This window comes from Lathyrus oleraceus, chromosome 3, assembly GCF_024323335.1.
Source record: "Lathyrus oleraceus cultivar Zhongwan6 chromosome 3, CAAS_Psat_ZW6_1.0, whole genome shotgun sequence".
NCBI lineage: Eukaryota > Viridiplantae > Streptophyta > Magnoliopsida > Fabales > Fabaceae > Lathyrus > Lathyrus oleraceus.
Genome location: NC_066581.1, coordinates 280,063,392 through 280,083,984, shown reverse-complemented (window position 1 = coordinate 280,083,984; position 20,593 = coordinate 280,063,392).

Here is a 20,593-nt window from a genome sequence, read left to right as displayed (position 1 = left end):
CAAAGGGAAATAACGAATCTTACTCGACCAGGGAAACACAAAAGGCTTCAACTGAAGAGTGCATGAGATATATTATCCATTACCGGCAGACCGTGAATAATATACTCGCATGGAAGATTATCCACAACCGGTATAAGGGTTAATAAAGGATAAATCGACCGAAAAGAAAGGCATCGGGATACCAACCGGCATATAATGATGACCAATCAAAGGGAGTAACAACATTACCAACAAACGGGTAAATGAAAGGACTCACTGGGGATAAATTGCAAGCATCCGACAATTATCCGCAAAAGCAAGGAATACATTGACAAACAATCAATGATCCGGGGAACAAATCACTAGCAAACGGTGAAAAGACCCACTGGCGACTTCAAAAGGATAACATTGCAAGCATCCGGCAATGATCCAGAAGACTGCTGGGAATACAAGTGCTTACTCAAGAGCAACTAACCCGAAGCAGGGAGGAATATCAACATCGAATATTGAATGAAGATAACCACAAAGAAATTAGGGTTTACATCTACCGAATACGGGGCAGAGGACCAACAATCTGGCTGAGAAAACAAGAGGTTTAACAATACCGACTACTGGGTAAGAAACCAAAGACTCAGCTGAGGATAAAATTACTAGCAACCGGCAATTATCCACATGTATCATAAGATACAACTCCGCTGGAGAGAAAAATCACAGCAACATAGGATTTACAACTACCGAATACGGGGTAGAAGACCACAAACTCCACTGGGGATATAAATCACCACAGGGAACAAAACTCTGTTTGGGATAACACCACAACAACAGGAAATCCACCAACAACCAGACCGAACCACAAAGGTTACCACTGCTAGGGGAAAAGAGATAGGACTTACGACTACCGGTATAAGGGCAGTGGCCAAATACTCTGGTGAGGATAAAAGATTAGGGTTTATATCAAACCACTAACTCCACGTGGGGATGGAATAAATCATGAATCCGCACGAGAAACCAAAAATGAGGTTTATAACAGACCGCAAACTCTGTTGGAGAGCAGGGAATTAGGATTTATGACTACCGACTATCAGGTAGAAAACCAACAACTCTGGCTGGGGACTAAAAGGTATATAACCACAAGTTCTGCCAAGAAAGCCAGGAAAAATAGGACTTACAACTACCGGTATAAGGGTAGAGGCCCAAAATCGACTCTTGCGGAGGAAAGAGACAATAGGACTTACAACCACCGGTATAAGGGTAGAGGCCCGAAACTCTGCTGGGGATAAAAATCACCACGGGGGGAGCATAATGAACAGACGACAAATGTTAATTCAGGAAAGATCCGAAAAGACAGACCGAATCAAGACATGTCCTAATGAGGATATAACTCAAATAGGAACCTCCATCCCAATATATGCGTTGGGAGGAAACGGAAGAAACCGTCATCCACGAGGAAATATCTCAGTGGGGAACTGCAGAAGGAAAGACAGACATTTTCTGCTTATGGGCTGACTCTACATAGAGAGATTTTACGCCCGACATCTGCTTAGGAAGATCTATAACGATCTATATCACCACAGCAGGGAACGACAAACAAAGGATATATGGCAAAAATGCAACATGAATATCTGAATGTCTTATGAATATGCATGAATATGCGTAATTTATGTTTGATGAATGCTGACAAAACAGACATTTCTAACACAACAGGTCCAGGAATCAAACGTCCGGTATTACACTTCCAGGGGAAAACCAACTGGAAAGCCAATTCTGCTGAGATCTGCATGCTATAAAGCAAGGATCTGCGGGTACTGCTGGGAAGCAGAAGCAAAAGAATCAGAGATATCTAGAGAATACCGAATCTCTGCGCAATGGATCAACGATCACCCCAACTGGGGCACAGAAAGTCACAACAGGCAAAGAGCCACAAAGACAAATCTGTCGGGGAACAAGAGAATCTCAAAGTCCTGCAGGGGATCCTAGCAAACACTGCTATGGAAACGGATCCAACATAACTCCATTGGGGAACAACCCATTGAGGGAGCAAAGGTCAACCGGATAGAGTTTGGCTGCACAAGCAACTCTACTGGGGATATCATCAACTACTCTCTTGGGGAACAACCCACCGAGGAAGGAAAGCACCAAACAAGTAGATTCTGCAACAAACCACTCTACTCGGGGCGAACACACATCTGATGGATCACATCGGTGGATTCTGCAACGAAATCCGCTCTACTGAGGATCGAAAAGTAATCAGGAAATCAATACAATCTCTGGATAACGGAGCCATCGACCGACCATACCGGGGATTGAAAGAGGTTCAACAGGCAATACTGCCACAACAACCGCTCTGCAGACAAATGCTGGAGAAAGATGGATGAAAATACCGGGATATCAACCCAATCAACCACTAAATAGGAAAATAAATCCTGTTCTGCTGAGAAGATCAACCATTATGATAGAGAGAAAGTAAACACTCCGCTCTCGACTGCGCTGGGGAGGAGTGACAACAACTCTGCTCGCGACTTCGATGGGGATATCAATAACAGCTCTACTCGTGACTGTGCCGAGGAGACAAATAAAGTATGGGCATAGCGACCCACTGGAGAAAGTGGCAAGGCACCAAGGTGGCAAACCATCAACCGCCGAATCTTCCACAAGGAAAGCATCCATGCTGGGGAAAACTGCTGTTGGAGAAAACTGAGGCTTCAACGACACTCTGCTTGGGGAACAACCCCGCCAACAACTCGACTTGCAATTATGCTGGCAACCCACTTGGGGAGAAATACGGGATACGGGGATACCAACCCACTAACCGCAAATTTTCTGAACAACTGAACAACCAAGCCGGGGAGAGACTACTGCTGGAGAACAGCCTGAGTCTTCAATACACAATTCTGCTTCGGGGAGTCAAAATCCACAGAAGCTCTGCTTAGGGAACATCCCCAACAACCAAATCTCTACTTGGGGGACAACCCCAACAACAAATCTGGAGAAGAAGGATACAAACCAAACCAGGAGTATGACCAAATGTCTTACCTGTTGGAAACCATGCCACCCTTGGGAAAGCACTGAGAAATTCTTTGGGTATCCTTTTATCATTGTGAATGTTCACTTTGTTTAAAACAATAATCTTTGAAAAATTTTGTTTTCAAAACAATGATATTTTTATCAATCAAAACATGCAAAACATTTGTTGAATTGAAACAAATAAGAGTGCAAATAATTGGATAAAAGCTCAAATTTATTTGATGGAATGGTAGTCTGCAAATGGCAAGACTCCATAGATCTGTACAAATTTGAAACCAGTGATATATATTGGAAGAGGGCTACATTGAACATAATGATCCTTTCTCTACCAATTTGAATCTCGATGTATTCGAAGCTTCAGTTGACGACGAATCGAGAATCTTCTGACGAACAGACAGCTGATGAAACAGAAAGTCTTGTCAGGATGCAGTTACTTGCCAAATCCCTAATTTTTGCCTAGATTGCCCCAGGGTGAGGTACTCAATCTAGCGGGATGCAAATATGCTTTTTTATCAAGTCTCTAACTTTTGCCTGGATTACCCTTGCAGGTTTTCCACCGAGACGCTCATTTTTGCCTAAGCCGCCCTTTCGGGTTTTCAACTTAGCAAGCTATTCTGTTTTTCATTTGCATATACTTTTTTTTTTTAGGCAAAGTATCTCTTAACTGCATCTGAATTCACAGGACGAGTGAAATCCTCCCCATCCATTGTTGTAAGCATCAAAGCTCCGCCTGAAAAGGCTCTCTTAACAACATATGGACCCTCGTAGTTTGGAGTCCACTTGCCCCTAGAATCGGGCACGAAAGACAAAACTTTCTTGAGCACAAGGTCACCTTCTCTGAACACACGAGGCTTGACCTTCTTGTCGAATGCTTTCTTCATTCTCTGCTGATATAACTGACCATGACACATGGCAGTCAATCTCTTCTCTTCAATCAGGTTCAGCTGGTCATAACGACTCTGAACCCATTCAGCATCAGTCAACTAGGGACTCGAGGGTATCATTCTTCTTTTTTCTCTTAAAAAAAATTCCTGATTTTTCATTTTATTTTGATTTTTCACCCTCTTTGCTCTTTTTTTTTTTTTTTTTTTTTTCATTACATTGGTAATGCCCCAGTTTGACTGTTGCTGGGTTCTTGAGACGCAGCTGAATGATCTGCTTTTCATTGCTCAAGTGTTCGGGTAATCTCATCAAGAATCCCCTCAACATCATCTTCCTCTGCTTCGAATACAAGGAATTCAAGATTGGGAGATGGCGTTGGATCATTATGTTCAATGGGTTTAGAAGTCCCTGCATAATGATTCTGGATAATGAAAAGCTTTTGAATTTAAACAAGCAAATCATTTATGCAGATGAAAAAGCTGTTTTCTTGTTTTTCAGGTTTTTTTGTGATCACTGATTTCATGCAAAAGCAAAAAGTGAAAACAAATGGAAAAACAAATGTTTAACAATGCATTAATTGAATGAAAATATCATTGTATTAAATGCTGCCAACCATGTCCTCACTTCTCCTTTTGGCATGGGAGAAGGTTTTTAAACAAAGTGAGCATATTTACTCTGATCTATGGATAACTGTAGGAACATCCACAGCGACCCAATTGTGGCAGACACCACCAGGAATAACAAAATTGCTCATATCCTCTGCAGCTTCTTCAATGATAGCAGCAGCTTCCTCTTCTACAGACTGATCATCATGGATGAATCCTCCACTCGTGAACAGACCTTGCTCATTAAGTGCCCCAGAACAGTAGCCAATGCCAGCCCGGGATCGGTTAACCAGGAATAAATCCATCAACAGTACTTGGTCTGGCAAATACCTCTCTGAGTTCACATCTCTCTTGCCCAAGATGATCCATCAATCTGGCAGAGTCGGCTCTGGTATAGTACCGGCGAAGTGCGTCTTCAAAATAAATGAAGACCGCAGGGTCAGACCATAGGACGGGAGACCGGAACAAAACACCCGCTTATGCAAATGATGCATGAAGTGTTTATGCATATGCTTGTTTTTTATTTCAAAGGAGCTCGAGGGTTCTATTTGCAAACTTTGAAATATTTACATTTTGATCGTATATGAGAATATCTCATCAGATATATCAGGTGAAAAATTTTCCCGGTTTTTTCCATGTTTGAAATTTTTTGCAAATAAACTCCTTTGAGTTCCTTGAAAATTTTCTTTTTATCTGATGATATGGATGTAGATGAATGCATGAATGCATGGGTGCAACAATCACACTCAAGGATCAAGCAAAGCACACCAAACAAAGGTCATGGGAAAGCTCAATGTATCCCTAATATCAATCATCCATTTTGGTGGATTTAGGTTTTCACCTTATCGACACCCAAGTTCCATTGATATTAACGGTACATGAACCGGCTCAAACATTCTTAATATCAATCATCCATTTTTTGTGGATTTAGGTTTTCACCTTATCGACACCCAGGTTTCATTGATATTAACGGTGTCTGAACGACTCAACCATGAATCACGGGTTTGCTGAGAGTCACGAGCATGGAGTCTTGGTTAAGAACCACCCAAAGGGAGTGTACTAGGGTTTAAACCTGCCAGACATGTTCTATCAGAGGTTCCCATAATCATCGTTCCATCTTTCGAATATTATCGGAGGAACGAATACTCGTATTCCAAGAATATTCTCAAGAGAAACTCTTATGAGTGTAGTATCGCGTGACAATCGCATCAGAACTTACATCTGAACGACCTCCGCACTACGTCCTAAAAATAGGCCAAGATGGGTTTGGTAAACTAAGGTCCTTGGCTTCTAAGGCACATGATTGAAAGAATAATGCCTAACCACAAATAACTTGTGTGGCATTATTAATCCAACATGACCTCCACCAAGTGAATGGGCTCGCAAGTCAACTGGCTAAGGACTACTCCACATCAATTGACAAGACTATGCCATTCTCCTATCCTAGAGTGCACTCGAGTTCGGGTATAGAACTCATCTCACAGAGATCACCAAAGCAAACAACATTTGTATATCAAGCAATTCAAACATTACAATCAATACAGTTATCCCAAATTGTACAAAAATATGTCAAATAACAAATAATAATATATCACACAACAATGGTGAAAAGTAGGCCATACCACCAAGGATTTTTCCCCAGCAGAGTCGCCACTTTTCTGTAGCGGTGTATTCGTTACTATATGATCTCTTGATTAAATCATAAGCAAAGTATACAATAAACATAGAGTCGCCACCGCACTTTTATTTATCCTAAGGACTGGCTAAAAAGCGAACAAAAGCCTAAGAAGTTTTACACATAGAAAACCAATAAAAGATCAGAGATCGGGGTAAGGGGTAAATTACGCAATGGGAAGGTGTTAGGCACCCATCACGTCCTAGGTACTCCTAGGGAGCCCTTTTCACACTTTGTTGTTTGAAAATTATTATTTGTCATGACCTAAGTATTGTGCAAACATGATTGGGATGATGAGAAAAGAATATACAAGTTAATTATTTTTGTGTTTGAACGGATGAACCCGTTGCCTACGTACCTTCCATCAAAGGTAAGGATCAAAACGCCGTAGTTCGGCTAAAAGATTTCCAAAAGTTAGTGGATTCAATTTTAAAACAAAAGCTCAAAGGTCTTACGTTACCCACGGGAGAAAACTCAACCTTATATAACAACTAGTCCACCATGTGAGAAAAGCTTCAACTTGCTAGAGAGGGGTTAACCCTATAATAAGCAAGGAAGACTTACAATTCAATCAACTAAGGACAAATAGGTGAGATTGATATCAACCAACTAGGGTAAATCAAACCTATAGCTAATGTATGAAAACTTAACAAACATGGACAAAGCCACAAAATCATTTGAATGGGTGAAGTTATTTGGATTATTTACAAAAAGTCAAAGTATGATTAAAGTCAATTCAAAATGAAGTATTTACAAAAATGAAGTTTGGAAAATCATGGACTTAAGGTCCAAGTTTCTAATTTGGAAAGAGGTGAGAATGTTTGCACAACACTTATTTCAAGTTTTTAAAACATGTGTGAAAAGGATTAGGACATAATGGGATGAATGGAATGGTGGAGTGAATGTAAAACTTCTTAGGAGGGTCCACCTCTTGAAATCATATAGAAGATGATTCAAGTGGGTCCTTAGGAATAGGCTACAAATGAGCAATGAACATGGTAACAGATGAAAGTAAATAAAAGCGGATACTGGATGCCACTCAATGGTCTTATACCTGTCTCCTAAAACAAGTAAGTGTAAGAACAAAAAGTGTTCTACAACAGACTCCATGATTTTGATGATAACAAAGAATGAAACCAAAAATGGCACCCTAACGAAAAGTTTCTAAGTGTGCAGGGTTCTAAAGAAAGAAGAAATAAATCTGATGATGTCATCAGATGCAAAACAAGATCAGATGCAAAATCTCAAGTATCAGAAGCATCTAAAGTGGAATCTCGTTTCAAGAAGCTCTGACTCTGGACAAAACTACAAAGTATCAGAAGCATCTGAACATGAAGTAAAGTCTAGAAGCTCTGACTCTGAACAAATGCCTTCTGTAAATTCTGAAGTTATCAGCGCCATCTGAACTTTCAAGAGATAACATCAGAAGCCAGTTTCTCCAGATACACAAAGACTCTAATCAGAATTGTTAATCATGATGAAGTAACGTTTAAGCCAAGTTAAAGTTCTGCAAATGGATTTCCTCAATTAGAAAGAGACGTTAATCTCCACTTCCAAGAGAGAAGATACTAATTGTGGTAAGTAGTCACTTCTAAGAGAAAAAGTCTACTGCAGAAGCTATTAATGGAATGGCGTAACTACATCTCAATATCCAACAGATTCAACGCTACTTCAACGCTACTTCAACTCTACTTCAACTCCTATAAATAAGAGAAGAAATCAACATTCAAAAAAAAGAAATTACTAGCCAAAACTATACTGAAATTATATCACGCTCAAGAAAAACATCTTTGTTCTTCAAAGAATTTCACTAAGCTTTTGCTTATCAAGTGAAAAATTTGTTCTTAAGTTTGTAATATTTGCTTTCTTAGAAGCACTCTAGATTACACATCTTGTATCTAATTTTTATTTGATTTCCTCAAGTGACTCTTTGTAGTCTGTAGACTTGAGAGGACTAAGAGATTTTCTTTTCTCTTAGGGGTTGTTTGTAATCTTTCAAGATTAGTGGATTAAGTCCTTGTTGAAGGCGAAATCACCTTGGCCGGGTGGACTGGAGTAGCTTTGTGTTATAAGCGAACCAGTATAAAATCATTGTGTGATTTCATTTTGCAAAAGCGCTTATTTTTTTCAAACAATTCAAACCCCCCCTTTCTTGTTTTTCTCACCTTCAATTGGTATCAGAGCTCCGGCTCTGTTATTGATTTTCAAATCAAACACTTAACCGTGTAGAGAGATCCAGTGCGAGAAAAACAAATGGCCCACTCAAATGAGAAAGATTCTTACAATGCCAAGCCTCCTGTTTTTGATGGAGAAAAGTTTGATTACTGGAAAGATAGAATCGAAAGTTTCTTTCTGGGTTATGATGCTGACCTCTGGGACATTGTCACAGATGGATACAAACCTCCAACCTTAAATGGAGCTGAAGTTCCCAGAAGCAAAATGTCAGAAGATCAGAAACGTGAGTTCAAAAATCATCACAAGGCCAGAACAATACTTCTAAATGCTATATCATACAACGAATACGAAAAGATCACCAACAGAGAGACGGCTAAAGATATACTTGACTCTCTGAAGATGACCCATGAAGGAAACTCCCAAGTCAAGGAGACGAAGGCTCTGGCGTTGATCCAGAAATATGAAGCCTTCAAGATGGAAGATGACGAAGCTATGTTTTCCAGATTCCAAACTCTTATTGCAGGTCTTAAAGTGCTAGACAAAGGATACACGACTGCAGATCATGTTAAGAAGATTGTCAGAAGTCTGCCAAAGAAATGGAGACCTATGGTTACTGCTCTGAAGTTATCAAAGGATCTGAACAGTATCAGCCTTGAAGAACTTGTTAGTTCTCTCAGAAGCCATGAGATAGAACTAGAGGAGGATGAGCCTCAGAAAAGGAACAAGTCAGTGGCGCTGAAGTCCAGACCTGAAAGACGGAAGTCAGACAGAACCAAAGCTCTCCAGGCAGAAACTGCAGATACTGACGACTCTGAACCTGAAGACTCTGATGATGAAGAAGAACTGTCCTTACTAACCAGAAGAGTTAAGCAACTCTGGAAAAGAAGGAACAACAACAACTTCAGAAGATCAAGACCCAGAGGGGATAGATCAGAGTCAACTTCAAAAGGTAAACCTAATAAAGATATTACCTGTTTTGAATGTAAAGAAACAGGTCATTATAGAAATGAATGCCCCAAGCTGAAGAAAGATAACTCTAAGAAAGAAAGCTTCAAGAAAAATGCCTTCAGAACAAAGAAGGGATTAATGGCCACCTGGGACGATAGTGAATCCGAATCATCAGAATCTGACTCTGATGAACAGGCCAACGTAGCTCTTATGGCTACCACATCCAGCAGCTCAGATGAAGAATCTGAAGAGGTATTTTCTGAACTTTCTAGATCTGACTTAGAATCATGTTTATCAGAAACTCTTACCTCTCTTCAGAAATTAAAACAAAAAGTTAAAAACATTAAAGGTCTTCTTAAAGCAAAATCTGAAGAGTGTAGTAAACTTGAGACAACAATTCTAACAAGAGATGATACAATCATATCTTTAACGTTAGAAAGAGATGAAGCTAAAACGAAAAGCTTAGAATTAGAAGAAGTGTTGTCTCAAGCACCACAAACTTCAAATGAAATTATTTATAAGTATGAAGAAGCCTTTCAACAATTTCTGAAGAATGGGATAAATAGGAGTATTATGGCATCCATGATTTATGGAGTAGGTCAGAATAATAAAAGGGGAATTGGGTATGATTCTGATTCTGATAAAACTTCTACCAGTAACCTAATTAAATCGCCTTTTTCATACCACTACACACACACACAAGAACACAAATTTAAAAATGCTAGAAGACCCAAAGTTGTAAGAAACTCTGGGAAAACTAATCTGAAAGGACCCAAGAGATTCTGGGTACCGAAAGATAAGATTATCTATGTTGCAGATATCCTATGCAGCAAAGTTCAGACACCAGTCATGGTACCTGGACTCTGGATGCTCGCGACATATGACGGGAAGAAAGTCTATGTTCCAAAGCCTGGAACTTAAAGACGCTGGCTTCGTAGGCTTTGGAGGAGATCAGAAAGGAAGGATCAGAGGCTCCGGAACTATTGGTAACGGTACTCTTCCCTCTATATCTGATGTTCTTTATGTAGAAGGATTAATGCATAACTTGTTATCCATAAGTCAATTAAGTGATAATGGTTATGATGTAATCTTTAATCAAAAAACGTGTAAAGCCATTAGTCAGAACGATGGCTCTGTCCTTTTCACAGGCAAGAGGAAAAACAACATTTATAAAATAAATCTTTCTGATTTAAAAGATCAAAATGTTAAATGTTTAATGTCAGTTCACGAAGAGCAATGGGTATGGCATAGACGCTTAGGCCACATTAGCATGAGGAAACTTTCTCAGCTAACTAAACTTGAGTTAGTCAGAGGCTTACCTAAACTGAAGTTTTCTTCAGATGCTCTGTGTGAAGCTTGTCAGAAAGGAAAGTTTTCAAAAACATCTTTTAAAAAGAAAAATGTTGTTTCTACCTCCAAGCCTCTGGAGCTTCTTCACATTGACTTATTTGGTCCTGTGAAAACAGCATCAGTCAATGGAAAGAAGTATGGACTAGTAATCGTTGATGATTACAGCCGCTGGACATGGGTAAAATTCCTAAAGCACAAGAGTGAGTCTCACTCTGTATTCACCAGTTTCTGTTCTAAAGTGCAAAAAGAATTTGACTCTAAAATTGTTAAAGTCAGAAGTGATCATGGTGGAGAATTTGAAAATAAAGATTTTGAAGAATTATTTGATTCTAATGGAATATCCCATGATTTCTCCTGCCCTAGAACTCCACAACAAAATGGAGTTGTAGAGAGGAAGAATAGGACACTCCAAGAAATGGCCAGAACCATGATCAATGAAACAAATGTAGCAAAGCACTTTTGGGCAGAAGCTGTAAATACAGCGTGTTACATTCAGAATAGAATCTCTATTAGACCTATTCTGGATAAGACTCCCTATGAACTGTGTAAGGGAAGAAAACCCAACATTTCATATTTTCATCCTTTTGGATGCATTTGCTTTATATTAAATACTAAAGAACATCTGAACAAGTTTGATTCCAAAGCACAGAAAGGTATTATGTTAGGATACTCAGAACGCTCTAAAGGCTACAGAGTATACAACACAGAAACCAAAATTGTGGAGGAATCAATTCATGTTAGATTTGATGATAAGCTTGACCCTGAAAAGTCAAAGCTAGTTGAAATGTTTGCAGATTTAGAGATCACTCTGGTAGAATCTGAGAAAACTCCAGAAGCAACTGTCACTCCAGACTCTGAAGAAATTAAATCTCCAGAAATTCCAAGGAAAGTCAAGAGTCGTAGCAACGTATCTGAAGATTTGATTTTGGGAAACAAAGATGAACCTGTTAGAACCAGATCTACCTTCAGAACTTCTGAAGATATTCCTCTGGGACTAGTGTCTCTGATTGAGCCTACGTCCTGTGATGAAGCTCTTCAAGATAATGATTGGGTGGCAGCTATGCAAGAAGAGTTAGATCAATTCTCCAAGAATGATGTCTGGGATCTCGTTCCCAAACCCAGAGGCACTCATGTCATTGGAACCAGATGGGTTTTCAGAAACAAACTGAACGAGAAAGGAGAAGTTGTCAGAAACAAAGCACGACTGGTAGCTCAAGGTTATAGTCAACAAGAAGGTATTGATTATAATGAAACCTTTGCTCCAGTCGCAAGGTTAGAGTCTATTCGTCTTCTTGTATCATTTGCTATTAATCACTCTATAAAATTATACCAAATGGATGTCAAGAGTGCATTTCTAAATGGTTATATTTCAGAAGAAGTGTATGTAAATCAACCTCCAGGTTTTGAAAATTCAAACTTTCCAGAACATGTTTTCAAACTTAAAAAATCTTTATATGGACTTAAACAAGCTCTCAGAGCTTGGTATGAACGTCTGAGCAATTTCCTTCTGGAACAAAATTTTATCAGAGGGAAAGTTGATTCTACACTCTTCTGTAAAAATCATGAAAATGATCTCATGATATGCCAGATTTATGTTGATGACATTATTTTTGGTTCTGCTAATATCTCTGTTTGCCAAGAATTTTCTAAGCTAATGCAGGCAGAATTTGAAATGAGTCTAATGCAAGAACTAAAGTTCTTTCTGGGAATTCAAATCAATCAAACTCCAGAAGTCACGTACATTCATCAAAGCAAGTACATTAAAGATGTTCTGAAGAAGTTTGACATGACTGAATGCAATTCTGCAAAGACTCCCATGCATCCAACTTGCATTCTGGAGAAGGAAGAGGTAAGCAACAAGGTTTGTCAGAAGCTCTATCGAGGTATGATAGGCTCTCTTCTCTATCTGACTGCTACTCGTCCTGATATTCTCTTTAGTGTCTGTCTTTGTGCCAGATTCCAATCAGATCCTAGAGAATCTCATTTAACAGCTGTTAAAAGAATTCTTAAGTATCTGAAAGGAACTCCTAACCTGGGCCTGATGTATGAGAAAACATCAGAGTATAGGCTTTCTGGTTATTGTGATGCAGATTATGCAGGAGATAGAATAGAACGAAAAAGTACTTCTGGAAATTGCCAGCTTCTGGGAAACAACTTAATCTCCTGGGCTAGCAAAAGACAGTCAACTATCGCTCTATCAACTGCAGAAGCAGAATATATCTCAGCATCACTGTGCACAACTCAGATGCTCTGGATGAAGCATCAGCTAGAAGATCTTCAGATATTTGAGAGTAACATTCCTATCCTTTGTGATAATACTGCTGCTATTTGTTTGAGTAAGAATCCTATTCTACATTCCAGAGCCAACACACATAGAAATTAAACATCATTTTATTAGAGACTATGTTCAGAAAGGAATAGTAATGCTGAAGTTCATTGATACAGAACATCAATGGGCAGATATCTTTACTAAGCCTCTGGCTGAAGATAGATTTCTTTTTATCTTAGAAAATCTGAACATTAAAAATTGCCCTGAGTAAAATTTGGCTCTGAACATGTAAAATGAGAATCTGATAAAAACAAATACACTTCTGCCTCTGACTCTGATACTTCTACCAAGTTAAGAAGATATCTGAGTTAGAAATCTTCAGAAATCCTTTGGTATTCCTGAAGATCAGAAACATCAACACGTGGGGAACATGCGTCTAACCCTAGAACTTCTAGACAGCTGTCAAAAGAAATCAAAGGTCAGAACGCTTGAAATCTCCTCGAGCAGTGTGCTTACTGTTGGGATTAGACATTCATTTATTAGCTATAATCATTTTTCCTCCCCTAGCGTGCAAATCTTGTGTTCTGTTCCAACGCAATTAAATGTGTCGTTTTGCATGTGTTTTTACCCTTAGGTATATAAACACTTTTCTCACATTTCACACACTTATCACTCTCACTCACTCTTAAACCCTAAACCCTCTCTCGAAGTTTTCTCTGCAACTTTCTCAGTTCTTCATCTTCTTCTTCAATCTTCGTCATGAATCCTCAAGAGCAAGAAGTTTTTAACTTCTCCCAACAAATGGAAGCCGCTTCTAATCCCCAAACCTCAAACACTCAAACACCCATGGTTGTAGACGTTACCACAACCCCAGTCTACAAAGAACCTCACATTTTGGAACGCGAACAACACATAAACCTTTCAACTCCCTTTGAAGGTTTGGATGTACTGTGTGAATCGCTGGTGGATTTTGAGAACTTAAGAAGAAACGGTGTTGATCTTACTGAAGATCTTCACAAGCAAGGTTGGGAAACCTACTTCAACAGATTGTATGGTCCAATCTATCCTCTTCTGGTGAAAGAGTTCTGGAGATGTGCAGATGCTGATGACCAGTTCATTGTTTCTTTTGTTCTGGGTGTGAAGATTGTCATCACTGAAGCATCAATTGCTTCCTTGCTAAACATGGAGAAAGCTGGAGGTAAAAGGATTTACAACATTCCTCCAAGGTCCAAGCGCATCACAGAAGTCATTAACCCTACAATCTTCAAAGCAAATGTTGAAGGAAACCCATCTAAGAACAAGGAGCTTCATCAGAACCTCCGAGTTTGGCTGAAGATTATTCTGGGAACAATCCATCATCGTCCAGCCTCCAACTCTTCAGATTACATAAATGCTGACCAGAAATGCATCCTCTACTGTATTCAGAAGGGTATTCCAATCAACCTCCCTGTTCTCCTCTTCAGATATCTGAGGGATTCAGTCAGAGAAACGAGGAATAACATGAAGCCCAGATCCTACATTCCTCTGGGTAGATTGCTCTCTGACATCTTCATTGAGCATGGGCTGGTAGATGCTCTGGAGAAGACCAGATGTATGGATGATCTGGCAATTGACGTTGGAAAGCCTCTGAATGCCAAAAATCTGAGGAGTATGGGAATCATCAAAGACATCAGAGTCAAGCCCACTATGGAAGTAACCTGGGAAGCTCTGAAGGATCAGAGGAAGATGCCTCATGGCCTTGAAAGGTTCTTCAAGAATGAACCCAGAGATGCCATTGCTATCTACCTTCAGGATCGTCTGGATGAAGGCATTGATATTTCTGATTTCCGCCTTGAAGACTGTCTGGACTCTGTGGAAGATTTGGTCAGATACAAAAGAGGTCTTTCTGAGAGAAAGATAGCTGATGAAGCAAGGAAGGCAAAGAAAGCCAGACTTGGAGAAACCTCTGGCACCAAAGCTTCAGCACCTCTGAATGTCTCTTCTGGTAAGTCTATTCCTCCTGTCTCTTCTGAATCTATAATGGCTTCCTCTAACCCTCTCTCCTCTCAACCAATATATACCACCTCTGAAATACCACCCTCAATCACCAGAACCTCTCAACCTCCACCTGTTCTAAAAATTGCTCGTAATTTCACAACAACCTCCGACCCTAATCAACTATATCACCACAGCTCTTCCTCATCCTCTGAATATGAATCACCCCCTTACCTTTCCCCTTCCTCTGACCAAGAGTTCTCTGAACAAGAGTCCTCTGACCAAGAACACTCTGACCCAAACTCCCCAACAATAGCTGAAATCTATGCTAAAAATTTCGCCCCACAAACTCAAACACAAACTGAAGTAACCTCAACCCTCCGAACTTCTATTCCACAACAAACAACAACCATCTCCTCTGAAAATCAAACTTCCCTTCCACAACAAACAACAACCTTACCCTCTGAAACTCAACCATCTGATCCCTTCACCTCTAATATCACTCCACCATTTATTCCCGCTGTACCTGAACCAGACTCTGACCCTTTAGACCTAAATCCATTATATGCTTCATCTCCTAGTCTTCAACCAGACGCAGATTCTGAACTTCAAGCAGAATCTGAACCTCAACAAACTGAACCTCAACCTCTAAATCTCAGCCCTCAAAACTCTCCACCTCATTCACCTGAACCTGAACCTGAACCTGAACTTACCATACCTACCCTTGAGGAGGCCATTATACAGGTTGCAGAAGCCTCAGTCCAGAAGATCAAGTCTCTGGCTAAAAACTCTGAAGTTAGTGATGATCCTAAATCTGTTAGGACACACTGGAACAGAGTCATTAGTTGGATGACCTCTGAGTCTTATAGGCTGAAGAGTATCTCTGAACAAGTCAGAAATGGCTACATCAGAGACTCTGAGGAAAGACTCCAAGAGAGACTGGCTAGAGAAGCTGAGGCCAGAAGGTTAGAGGAGGAAAGATTGGCTAGGGAAGCTGAAGAAGAAGCAAAGAGGTTGGAAGAAGAACGCCTGGCAAAGGAAGCAGAACTTCTAAGGATTCAGGAAGCTGAAGCCAAGGCTAAGGCAGATGCAGAAGCACAAGCTGCTGCTGAAGCTGAAGCTCAGCAGGCTCTGATTCAGGGGGAGTCTTCCTCTGCGATCCCTCTGATTCTTAACACTCTGAAGGAGATCAAGCAAGATCAGCAAGAGATCAAGAAAGATCAGAATGAGCTTCGTGCCAGGATGGACAAGCAAGATGCTTTGAATGAAAACATCCAGAACATGTTTGCCATGCTGCTTCAGAGACTTCCTCAACCTCCAAACCCTTAGGCACTTAGGATTTATTTTGTTTGCTTGCCTAGTGTTTTTGCTTCTATCTTCTTTTTTAGCTCTGATATTCTGTTGAATCTGATGTTTTGACTGTTGTTTGCCTTTGTGCTTTTCAATGAAGTGTTTTTCTCTTTATTATTCTTTTCATTTTTTTTATGCCTTTTTGATTATGCCAAAAAGGGGGAGAAATTATTAAATAGCTCTGATGAAAATTATGTCTAAAACCTTAAGCATTCTGAAACAATTATAAAAATAGTTCTGATATAAATAGCTCTGATTAGATAATAGCTCTGATTAAATAACTCTAACATTAAAATTAAGAAATTGCAGAAAGTTTTTCAGAAATCTTATTGCTTGGAAAGCTCTGGTAAGAACTTCTGAACTCCCTAGTACTAACTCAGGGGGAGCTTTTGTTTATCTGATCTAATATTTTTCATGTTTCATCTGATAATTTTATTTGTTTTGTCATCATCAAAAAGGGGGAGATTGTAAGAACAAAAAGTGTTCTACAACAGACTCCATGATTTTGATGATAACAAAGAATGAAACCAAAAATGGCACCCTAACGAAAAGTTTCTAAGTGTGCAGGGTTCTAAAGAAAGAAGAAATAAATCTGATGATGTCATCAGATGCAAAACAAGATCAGATGCAAAATCTCAAGTATCAGAAGCATCTAAAGTGGAATCTCGTTTCAAGAAGCTCTGACTCTGGACAAAACTACAAAGTATCAGAAGCATCTGAACATGAAGTAAAGTCTAGAAGCTCTGACTCTGAACAAATGCCTTCTGTAAATTCTGAAGTTATCAGCGCCATCTGAACTTTCAAGAGATAACATCAGAAGCCAGTTTCTCCAGATACACAAAGACTCTAATCAGAATTGTTAATCATGATGAAGTAACGTTTAAGCCAAGTTAAAGTTCTGCAAATGGATTTCCTCAATTAGAAAGAGACGTTAATCTCCACTTCCAAGAGAGAAGATACTAATTGTGGTAAGTAGTCACTTCTAAGAGAAAAAGTCTACTGCAGAAGCTATTAATGGAATGGCGTAACTACATCTCAATATCCAACAGATTCAACGCTACTTCAACGCTACTTCAACTCTACTTCAACTCCTATAAATAAGAGAAGAAATCAACATTCAAAAAAAAGAAATTACTAGCCAAAACTATACTGAAATTATATCACGCTCAAGAAAAACATCTTTGTTCTTCAAAGAATTTCACTAAGCTTTTGCTTATCAAGTGAAAAATTTGTTCTTAAGTTTGTAATATTTGCTTTCTTAGAAGCACTCTAGATTACACATCTTGTATCTAATTTTTATTTGATTTCCTCAAGTGACTCTTTGTAGTCTGTAGACTTGAGAGGACTAAGAGATTTTCTTTTCTCTTAGGGGTTGTTTGTAATCTTTCAAGATTAGTGGATTAAGTCCTTGTTGAAGGCGAAATCACCTTGGCCGGGTGGACTGGAGTAGCTTTGTGTTATAAGCGAACCAGTATAAAATCATTGTGTGATTTCATTTTGCAAAAGCGCTTATTTTTTTCAAACAATTCAAACCCCCCCTTTCTTGTTTTTCTCACCTTCAGTAAGGATATCAGAAGCCACTCCATGGACTTACACTAATCTCCATCAGAATAAAACAAAAAACAAAACAGGGAAGTCAACTGCCAATCTATCTGGACTCATGTTAACCCCCACAGTATGATCCTAGGAAAACAAATGCCACATCACAGGGACTTACAATGAATCCTCACATACAACAACAATGCTCAAACAAAGAGCAAAAAAGATATGAGTGACCAATGAGGTCTTACACTCTATCTCTTCCATGTCATAGGAACAAAAGCCAATCAATATGGACTTACAATTGTCCTCAATGGGAAAACATCAATGTCACAAGGACAAGAGAAATGATCATGCACTAATGGCAAACAAAGATAATAAATGCACGGCGATCAATGATAGTAAATGCACAATGGCAATCAAGTAATCATGTATAAATGAATCAAGTAATCAATCACATAAATTCAAGTAGCACACGCTATAACCATTCAATGAGGCTCAAGCAAAAGGGTTTGACTATGAAAGTCCACTGTAAGAGGTAAGCGTCGCTCTTAACCTTGCCATTGAGGGGCTAAGGTGAAGCAGATGAAAGGATATGAGGGGCGTGCCTCATTGCTTCTATCTCAGGTCCGAGAGAGCATGTAAATATAAGAATGTGGGGGAGTTCAGAAAGATGGAACTCTTTCCCCAATTGGACTCGATAGATCTTGGGTTTGGATCTCAATGCTACAACCATGTAATGGGAGCCAGGAGAAGACTCACAGAATAGTGGGAGATAGGCTACATATCTCTTATATCCACCAATTGCCTCAAATGAGGACTTTTCCTGCTTGGGACAAACATAAACAATCACAAACAATGCCTCTTAAGGAGGACTTCAGACAGTTTGCCCGGCCAAATAACAGGCCGGGTCTCCAGACTACATGAAGAAGAAGGTGCAATACCTCAATGCTAATTGCTTATAAGCAAAGCAATGCAAGTTCTTAAGAGAACTGAGCAACTAAGGGTACCTGGAATCAGTCAAAAATGATCAGCATCCCAACATAAACAAAACAACAACAATAAGAATCAACCAATGTACAATCAAACAATAATGTGCAACATGTGCGTAGCACAAAGATCAAGTGAACCAAGCCCTACAAAATAAACAATTGGTCAAATGATTTCAACTCAATTATGCATCAACCTCCTTAAGGCATTAGCTTTTTAACCTGAAAAGTCAAAGTCAAGCTCAAACATAAGTAACGAGACCACTAGGCCAAGCCTAGGGTCCAAAGGATGGAAAAATCCTAAAACAGCAAGTAAATCATAATCAAAACCAAGATATTTCAATTATAAAGGGATCCCAATTGGTCTCATGTCTAAACCATACACCAATTTCATTTTATGTACAATCTAAGTCAAAGTAGGCAATGTTGAATCACATATGGACAACCAGAATGATTACATCCAAAAAAATATCAAAACAGCATAGAAAATTCCACAAAAATTATACCCTAAACAGAAGACATTCAACAAACTACCTATTAATTTTCATGCCATTTGGACTAGTGGAGCTATGGGAATTAATTCAACATGTCAAGGCATGCAAAAACACAACCAAATTAGATTACAAATCACATGTCAACTTCAATAAATTGTAAAACAGTGATATCAAATGGGAAATGAGTAGGACCAAAGCCAAATGAAAGCTACACACGTCAGGAACTACTTCACCAAATTTCATATTCATAGGGTTAGGGATGAGCATTTGGCAACATATAAAAAAATGTTACACAAGCAAAGCCCTAAAAATGCTAAGCAGCAAGCAAAAATTCTAATCAATTAGAAAATGGATTATTAAAATCCACAAAAATTCATGTTGAAAGTTAACATGTCAAAGGTATCTCATGCAAAAAATCAGAACCATAGGCCTAATGGAAGCATGGAAAAATAATTCATAAACTCAGCATATCAAAGTGTGACACATATTGTCACACTCAAAAAGAATTAATCATATCTAGCAAACCAGAGGTCCAAAAATTACAAATCCTATGTCAAAATCTCCAGGAGAGGGTCAAGAATCATCATGTGAATTTTCATCCAATTTGGAGCTAGCATGACTATTTCATGATTAAAGTGGTGGAACATATGAAATTTGCACACATTATGAACATCCCTATACCAATTAGAATTTCTACCAAGCACAACTTAAATTTTTATATCTAAAAAAAAATAGATTAAAAATGGAGATTATCAAAAAAAGTCCCAAATTAATTGGACTAAAATTGAATGTTTTATGATTTTTTAAAGTTTGTAAGGTTTATTGAAATAATTATTTAGGTTTAATATGAATTTAATTAATTAATTAGGACGAAATGGTAAAACGGTAATTAAGTGAGCCAGGGCCAAAACGCGGCGCATCATTAAACTGAGGTGTCAGCGTCTGATTCGCTCGGTTCAGAGGGAAACAACAATTTGAAATGGAAACACTGGTGCATGGATCTAGCGAGCAATTTTCCAGATTTTTCACAAAGTTCTTCGTCGTTCTTGATGTTCTTGGCTGGGAAAACGCATCAGAATCAAACCTTCATGGAAACCGACGAAACGCATACCGTTGGAATCGGCGTTAACTCAGGATCACGAATGTGCAAGCGATTTCGTCCAGAAATTAATACATGAAGCGAATCGAACGAAAGAAAAAATTACACACAAACTTTAATCGAAGATAACGCAGTCGATTCTCAATGAAATCACAATCTACAAATTCCAGGTTATTCTACAATGAACGTTCTACCAAATCCCTAACAAAATCGAAGCAATTACGAGATTCGATTCCAACCT